We start from the raw sequence: 9,032 nt of genomic DNA, 5'->3' as shown, positions 1-9,032 counted from the left end.
ATTTAAGTGGCTCAACTCAATGCGACTTCAGGAAATCCAACACTACGTTGAGATCCCACGGTGCCACTGGAGGCACAAACGGGGGCTGACTATGCAGCACTCCCTTAACAAAAGTCTGAACTTCAGGCAGTGAAGCCAGTTCTATTTTGGAAGAAAATCGATAGAGCCGAAATCTGGACCGTAATGGAACCCAATTTTAGGCCCATAGTCACCTCTGACTTGTAGGAAGTGCAGAAATCGACCTAGCTGAAATTCCTCCTTTGGGGCCTTACTGGCCTCACAGCACGCAACATATTTCCGCCATATGCGGTGATAATGGTTTGCGTTCACTTCTTTCCTAGCTTTAAATAGCGTAGGGATAACTTTCTCCGGAATGCCCTTTTCCTTCAGGATCCGGCGTTCAACCGCCATGCCGTCAAACGCAGCCGCGGTACGTCTTGGAACAGACAGGCCCCCTGCTGCAGCAGGTCCTGTCTGAGCGGCAGAGGCCATGGGTCCTCTGAGATCATTTCTTGGAGTTCTGGGTACCAAGCTCTTCTTGGCCACCCGGAACAATGAGTATAGTTCTTACTCCTCTCCTTCTTATTATTCTCATTACCCTGGGTATGAGAGGCAGAGAAGGGAACACATACACCGACTGGTACACCCACGGTGTTACCAGAGCGTCCACAGCTATCGCCTGAGGGTCCCTTGACCTGGCGCAATATCTTTGTAGCTTTTCTGCTTCTCAGTTGTCCACTCCGGGAATGAACACTGCTGACAGTGCTAACACATGATTTTCCGCCCATCGGAGAATCCTTGTGGCTTCTGCCATTGCCATCCTGCTTCTTGTGCCGCCCTGTCGGTTTACATGAGCGACCGCCGTGATGTTGTCTGACTGAATCAGCACCGGCCGGTGTTGAAGCAGGGGTCTAGCCTGACTTAGGGCATTGTAAATGGCCCATAGTTCCAGAACATTTATGTGTAGGGAAGTCTCCTGACTTTTCCATATGCCTTGGAAGTTTCTTCCCTGTGTGACTGCCCCCCCAGCCTTGAAGGCTGGCATCCGTGGTCACCAGGACCCAGTCCTGTATGCCGAATCTGCGGCCCCCTAGAAGATGAGCACTCTGCAGTCACCACCACAGCGACACCCTGGCCCTTGGAGACAGGGTTATCCGCCGATGCGACCCAGACCACTTGTCCAACAGATCCCACTGGAAGATCCTTGCATGGGACCTGGCGAATGGAAATTCTTCGTAAGAAGCTACCATCTTTCCCAAGGCTCGCGTGCATTGATGCACCGACACCTGTATTTGTATTAGGAGGTCTCCGTCTAGAGACGCCAACTCCTTGGACTTCTCTTCCGGGAGAAACCCTTTTTATCCTGTTCTGTGTCCAGAACCATACCCAGGAACAGTAGACGCGTCGTAGGAACCAGCTGCGACTTTGGAATATTCAGAATCCAGCCGTGCTGTTGTAGCACTTCCCGAGATAGTGCTATTCCGACGAACAACTGCTCCCTGGACCTCGCCTTTATAAGGAGATCGTCCAAGTACGGGATAAGTACTTCGGCCATTACCTTGGTAAATACCCTCGGTGCCGGGGACAGACCAACGGCAACGTCTGGAATTGGTAATGACAATCCTGTACCACAATTTTGAGGTACACCTGGTGAACAGGGTAAATAGGGACATGCAGGTAAGCATCCTTGATGTCCAGTGATACCCTGAAATTTTCCAGGCTTGCAATAATCGCCCTGAGCGATTCCATTTTGAACTTGAACCTTCGTATATAAGTGTTCAAGGATTTCAATTTTAGAATGGGTCTCACCGAACCGACTGGTTTCGGTACCACAACATTTTGGAATAGTAACTCCGGCCTTGTTGAAGGAGGGGTACCTTGATTTCACCTGCTGGAAGTACAGCTTGTGAATTGCCGCCAGTACTACCTTTCTCCGAGGGCAGCAGGCAAGGCTGATGTGAGGCAACGGCGAGGGGGAGTCGCCTCGAACTCCAGCCTGTATCCCAGTGATACTACTTGCAGAACCTAGGGATCCACCTGTGGGCAAGCCCACTGGTCCCTGCAGTTCCCGAGACACGCCTCCACCACACCTGTCTCCACCTGTGGAGCCCCCGCGTCATGCTGTGGACTCAGAGGAAGCGAGGGAAGATATTTTATCCTGGGAACTGGCTGACTGGTGCAGCTTTTTCCTTCTTCCCTTGTCTCTGTGCAGAAAGGAAGCGCCTTTGACCCGCTTGCTTTTCTGAAGCCGAAAGGACTGTACCTGAAAATACGGTGCTTTCTTAGGCTTTTGTGAGGAAACCTGAGGTAAAAAATTTTCTTCCCAGCTGTTGCTGTGGATACGAGGTCCCAGAGACCATCCCCAAACAATTCCTCACCCTTATAAGGCAGAATCTCCATGTGCCTTTTAAAGGCAGCATCACCTGTCCACTGCCGGGTTTCTAATACCCTCCTGGCAGAATGGACATTGCATTAATTCTGGATGCCAGCCGGCAAATATCCCTCTGTGCATCCTTTATATATAAGACAACGTCTTAAATATGCTCAATGTTAGCAAAATATTATCCCTGTCTTAGCGTATTAATATTATCTGACAGGGTATCAGACCACGCTGCAGCAGCACTATTTATGCTGAGGCAATTGCAGGTTTCAGTATATAACCTGAGTGTGTAAATACAGACTTCAGGATCGCCTCCTGCTTTTTATCAGCAGGTTCCTTCAAGGTGGCCGTATCCTAAGACGGCAGTGCCACCTTTTGACAAACGTGTGAGCGCCTTATCCACCCTAAGGGATATCTCCCAACGTGACCTATCCTCTGGCGGGAAAGGGTACGCCATCAGTAACTTTTTAGAAATTACCAGTTTCTTATCGGGGGAAATCACGCTTCTTTACACACTTCATTCATTCATCTGATGGGGGAACAAAACACTGGCTGCTTTTTCTCCCCAAAAATAAAACCCCTTTTATGTGGTACTTGGGTTCATGTCAGAAAATGCGTAACACATTTTTCATTGCCGAGATCATGTAACGGATGTTCCTAGTGGATTGTGTATATGTCTCAACCTCGTCGACACTGGAGTCAGACTCCGTGTCGACATCTGTGTCTGCCATCTGAGGTAACGGGTGTTTTTTGAGCCCCTGATGGCCTTTGAGACGCCAGGGCAGGCGCGGGCTGAGAAGCCGGCTGTCCCACAGCTGTTACGTCATCCAGCCTTTTATGTAAGGAGTTGACACTGTCGGTTAATACCTTCCACCTATCCATCCACTCTGGTGTCGGCCCCACAGGGGGCGACATCCTATTTATCGGCCTCTGCTCCGCCTCCACGTAACCTTCCTCATCCAACATGTCGACACAGCCGTACCGACACACCGCACACACACAGGGAATGCTCTGACTGAGGACAGGACCCCACAAAGTCCTTTGGGGAGACCGAGAGAGAGTATGCCAGCACACACCAGAGCGCTATATAATGCAGGGATTAACACTATAACTGAGTGATTTTTCCCCAAATAGCTGCTTGTATACATATATTGCGCCTATAGTGCCCCCCCTCTCTTTTTAACCCTTTGAGCCTGAAAACTACAGGGGAGAGCCTGGGGAGCTGTCTTCCAGCTGCACTGTGAAGAGAAAATGGCGCGTGTGCTGAGGGAGAAGCCCCGCCCCTTTTTCGGTGGACTTTCTCCCGCTTTTTCTGGAATACTGGCAGGGGTAATTTTACATCTATATAGCCTCTAGGACTATATATGATGTAGATTTGCCAGCCAAGGTGTCATATATTGCCCTCAGGGCGCCCCCCCCAGCGCCCTGCACCCATCAGTGACCGGAGTGTGAGGTGTACATGAGGAGCAATGGCGCACAGCTGCAGTGCTGTGCGCTACCTTGGTGAAGACCGAAGTCTTCTGCCGCCGATTTTCCGGACTCTTCATGCTTCTGGCTCTGTAAGGGGGACGGCGGCGCGGCTCCGGGAACGAACACCAAGGTCGGGTCCTGCGGTCGATCCCTCTGGAGCTAATGGTGTCCAGTAGCCTAAGAAGCCCAAACTACCACCTGTTAGGTAGGTTCGCTTCTTCTCCCCTTAGTCCCTCGCTGCAGTGAGTCTGTTGCCAGCAGATCTCACTGTAAAATAAAAAACCTAAATATACTTTCTTTCTAGGAGCTCAGGAGAGCCCCTAGTGTGCATCCAGCTCAGCCGGGCACAAGAATCTAACTGAGGTCTGGAGGAGGGTCTTAGTGGGAGGAGCCAGTGCACACCAGGTAGTCCTAAAGCTTTCTTTAGTTGTGCCCAGTCTCCTGCGGAGCCGCTAATCCCCATGGTCCTTACGGAGTCCCCAGCATCCACTTAGGACGTTAGAGAAAACAGTTTGTGCAGTTCCTGAGTAGCTCAGAACCTACTCAGCGCTTGCGATCACTTCAGCCTATTTGTGTCCGGATTTGACGTCATACACCCGCCCAGCGAACGCCCAGCCACGCCTGCGTTTTTGCAAACACTCCCTGAAAACGGTCAGTTGACACCCAGAAATGCCCCCATCCTGTCAATCTTCTAGCGGCCGCCAGTGCGAAGGAAAACTTTGCTAGAACCTGAGCACAACCACAAGGGCTTTGTACCCGTACGTCGCGCGTGCGCATTGCGGGGCATACGCATGCGCAGAAATGCCGTTTTTTCACCTGATCGCTGCGCTGCGAAAATCAGCAGCGAGCGATCAACTCAGAATGACCCCCACTGTGTCTTGCATGCTACACACTCTTTGCCTGACATACTGCAGCAGTAACAGCACACACACACAGGAAACAGTTAAATGCATAATTAACCTACAAAGAGCCCTTCCCAAGAGACACAGAGAGAGAACCAGCACACAGCGCCCTTATCGTTAAAGCCAAGCTTAGCGGGGTCGCAGACTAAGGGCCTAATTCAGAGTAGATCGCAGCAGCAAATTTGTTAGCAGTTGGGCAAAATCATGTGCACTGCAGGGGGGGGGGGGGGGGGCAGATGTAACATGTGCAGAGAGAGTTAGTATTTGGGTGGGGTGTGTTCAAACTGAAAATCTAAATTGCAGTGTAAAAATAAAGCAGCCAGTATTTACCCTGCACAGAAACAATATAACCCACCCAAATCTAACTCTCTCTGCACATGTTATATCTGTCAACCCTGCACTGCACATGGGGGGTCATTCCGAGTTGTTCGCTCGTAGCCGATTTTCGCTATACTGCGATTAGTCGCTTACTGCGCATGCGCAAGGTTCGCAGAGCGCATGCGCTTAGTTATTTTACACAAAAGTTAGGTATTTTACTAACGGCATAACAAAGCTTTTTCATCGCTGTGCTGATCGTAGTGTGATTGACAGGAAGTGGGTGTTTCTGGGCGGAAACTGGCCGTTTTATGGGAGTGTGCAGAAAAACGCAGGCGTTCGAGTTGCAAAACGCAGGAGTGGCTGGAGAAACGGGGGAGTGGTTGGGCAAACGCTGGGTATGTTTGTGACGTCAAACCAGGAACGAAAAGGACTGAGCTGGTCGCAATGGCTGAGTAAGTCTGGAGCTACTCAGAAACTGCTAAGAAATTTCTATTCGCAATTCTGCTAATCTTTCGTTCGCAATTCTGCTAAGCTAAGATACACTCCCAGAGGGCGGCGGCTTAGCGTGTGCAATGCTGCTAAAAGCAGCTAGCGAGCGAACAACTCGGAATCACCCCCATGGTTTTGCCCAACTGCTAACGAATTTGCTGCTGCAATCAACTCTGAATTACCCCCTAAGTACCTAGATTAGGGAATTAGTACACAAGTATAAATCTCCCCCCTAATATGGCCCCCGGTACCGATGAGGCAATCTGGAGGATCTACAGAGGATCTGCGCGTCCCTGCAGTCAGTGTATGTGTTGATGCAGTGAGGTAAAATGGTGCCTGTGAGCTACTGGATCCGCTCGTAGTGAAGCCCAGCCCCTTCAATGGCGCGCGGTCTTCCCGCTCTTCTTTATACTGGCTGTTGTCTCTAATGCATAACATGGAGTAAGCCCCCTTTTAAGCCTGTATTGCCAGTCTGGGTACCATGTACACGTACAGTGTACTAAGTCTGGAGACTCGGTCTGCCCTGTTAGAAGCCGTGCGTCTTTGTACCCTAATGCCACCATAATGGCCAGCGACCCGCTGGCCGGGACGCCTGCCTCTCACTCACCACTCTTCTTTCTTCTGGCTCTGTTAGGGTGGTGGCGTGCTGCGGAAATGTACGCACACCGTGGTGGGCCTTGCGAATAGTTCCCTCAGGAGCTAGTGTCCTGTCAGCGGGGAGCGGGACCATTAACCCGTAGTAGGGTTCGGCCATTCCCCACTTAAGTCCAACGAAGCAGGCAGGCTGGTGCCACCCAGTCCTGCCTGAAAATAAACTTTAAAAATAAACGGAGAAAACTCTTCAGGAGCTTCCAGAGATGTGACCGGCTCCGTTGGGCACATTTTCTAAACTGAGTCTGGTAGGAGGGGCATAGGGGGAGGAGCCAGCACACGTTATCAAACTTCTCTAGTCCCCATGGCTCCAAATGGACCCGTCTATACCCCATGGTACTAGGATTCCCAGGACTTATGAGAAATTTTTCTCCCAGCTAGCCAGAATAGTTCAGAGAAAAACGTGTGAAAAAAAGCCCCTGGGTCATTTTGGTAGTATATACATTGGCTATAGAGACGGTGGTCCCATTAGTACTGCCCACTAGGAAAAGATAACATCCCTGTGGGTCAGCATGCATAGACTCAATTGAAACGGGCATAGGGAGTAATTCAGAGTTGATCGCAGCAGCAAATTTGTTAGCATTTGGACAAAACCATGTGCACTGCAGGGGGGGGGGGGGGCAGATATAACGTGCAGAGAGAGTTAGATTTGGGTGGGGTGTGTTCAAACTGAAATCTAAATTGCAGTATAAAAATAAAGCATCCAGTATTTACCCTGCACAGAAACAAAATAACCCACCCAAATCTAACTCTGCAAATGTTATATCTGCCCCCCCCTGCAGTGCACATGGTTTTGCCCAACTGCTAACAAATTTGCTGCTGCGGTCAACTCTGAATTACCGCATACCTCCCAACATGACCCTCTCCAGGAGGGACACAATGCTCTGCTTCTGGACTTTTCTCTTAATGTATGATTGTCTGCACCTGTGTTGAACAGGTTAATGGATAAGAAAGGTGTTGCAACACAGGTGATGACAATCATAAATTAAGAGGGAAGTCCAGAAGCAGAGCATTGTGTCCCTCCTGGAAAGGGTCATGTTGGCAGGTATGTTACCGCCATAGTTGTGTAAGAGAATTACAACACCTTTGGTTTGTGATTACAGAACCACTCTTTTCACGAGAATGGACCAAAAAATTGTTGAAGAACATTTACATTAAATTTTGTACATTTTATGGCCAAATTCCTGGGTGCCAAATTTGGCACAGGCCCATATTTGTGATAACAAAATGGGGGTAATTCCAAGTTGATCGCAGCAGGAAATATTTTAGCAGTTGGGCAAAACCATGTGCACTCCAGGGGGGGCAGATATAACATTTGCAGAGAGAGTTAGATTTGGGTGGGTTATTTTGTTTCTGTGCAGGGTAAATACTGGCTGCTTTATTTTTACACTGCAATTTAGATTGCAGATTGAACTCACCACACCCAAATCTATCTCTCTCTGCACATGTTATATCTGCCTCCCCTGCAGTGCACATGGGTTTGCCCAACTGCTAAAAAATTTCCTGCTGCGATCAACTTGGAATTACCCCCATATCTTTACTGTGATTATAGTGGGAGACTACAAGCACTACAAAAAATGTCAGGAAACAGGACAAAATTGATGGAGCAAAACAAATACCTGCAGCAGTTTGCGAGGGGCATTTTATTTAGAAGATGATGGGGGTAATTCCAAGTTGATCGCAGCAGGGTTTTTTTTTAGCAATTGGGCAAAACCATGTGCACTGCAGGGGAGGCAGATTTAACATGTGCAGAAAGAGTTAGATTTGGGTGAGTTATTTTGTTTCTGTGCAGGCTAAATACTGGCTGAATTATTTTTACACTGCAAATTAGATTGCAGATTGAACACACCCCACCCAAATCTAACTCTCTCTGCACATGTTATATCTGCCTCCCCTGCAGTGCACATGGTTTTGCCCAATTGCTAACAAAAATCCTGCTGCGATCAACTTGGAATTACCCCCGATGTGTAGTTTTAAAGGGCGTGGCCCCAAAGCATGCAGCAAAACCCACCATGGTGGAGCAACTTCAAAATACAAAAATCAACACCTTTGATGAGACCAGTAAAATTGCAGACATATCATTGAGAACCTGTTCAATACTGTAATTAATTTTATCCTGGTTCATTTGGAGCAATATTGCAAAGAAGTCTGGGTCATAGTTGCAGTAGTGTAAAGCTGAAATAGCTAACGGTGCCTAAACAAGCATCCCAAAGTATTTCTAGCGCCTATAGAATGAAAAAAAAAATGACTAAAATGAGACATCTTGTTTCTATAGATGTGTTAGGGATGAGCAGTTGATGTTGGAATTTAAAAGTTTGCTTTCAGCACTGAGTGCCCGGACAGCGCCCCGTGTGACACAACATGAGCCGGAACAATAGCAGGCGCCACAGAGTCAGCCTGGGTAATTAGGTTGCACAGTGCAGGACTACGACCTCCTACATTAGAGGTTCCAAACTGGCGTTTGTTCTAATTTAACCAATCAAATCAAGGGCTTTCTCTTCTGCGTCACCTCTAGCCAATCAGGACGGAGAGCGTCTATGTGGGCTGCTGCCGATCGCAGCTGTGTTCCGGAAGCTGGCTGGAGGCGGCGGTATTGTGTCGCGGGGGAGAGTTGCCATGTGACCGGAATGACGGCAGCGACGTCATCACCGGCAACAGGAAGAATCGAGTCGGTGCCACAGAGGAGACAGAGGTGACGTATCTGGGGGTTTGGTCCAGACCGTGTGTCGGAATCTGTGTGTGCTGTACATAATGATGAGGACTTGCAGCCGCGGGCTGAGCAATTATGGGATAGTACAGAGAAGTACCTAGCTAAGCAAGGA

At 49.1% G+C, this 9,032-nt stretch overlaps 1 protein-coding gene across 1 annotated transcript in view; it reads left to right on the top strand.

The window, feature by feature from the left end:
• The first annotated feature begins 8,718 nt into the window (after positions 1–8,718).
• Positions 8,719–9,032, top strand: part of SLC39A3 (solute carrier family 39 member 3) — a 31,564-nt gene continuing 31,250 nt past the window's right edge. The window contains exon 1 of the mRNA XM_063914286.1: positions 8,719–8,902. The gene's annotated coding sequence lies outside the window, so the exon portion shown is untranslated. The remainder of the gene's footprint in view (positions 8,903–9,032) is intronic.

The sequence above is a fragment of the Pseudophryne corroboree genome, chromosome 1 (genome assembly GCF_028390025.1).
Source record: "Pseudophryne corroboree isolate aPseCor3 chromosome 1, aPseCor3.hap2, whole genome shotgun sequence".
Taxonomy (NCBI): domain Eukaryota; kingdom Metazoa; phylum Chordata; class Amphibia; order Anura; family Myobatrachidae; genus Pseudophryne; species Pseudophryne corroboree.
Note: the sequence above shows the minus strand (reverse complement) of the source record. Positions and strands in the feature narration are given on the sequence as shown.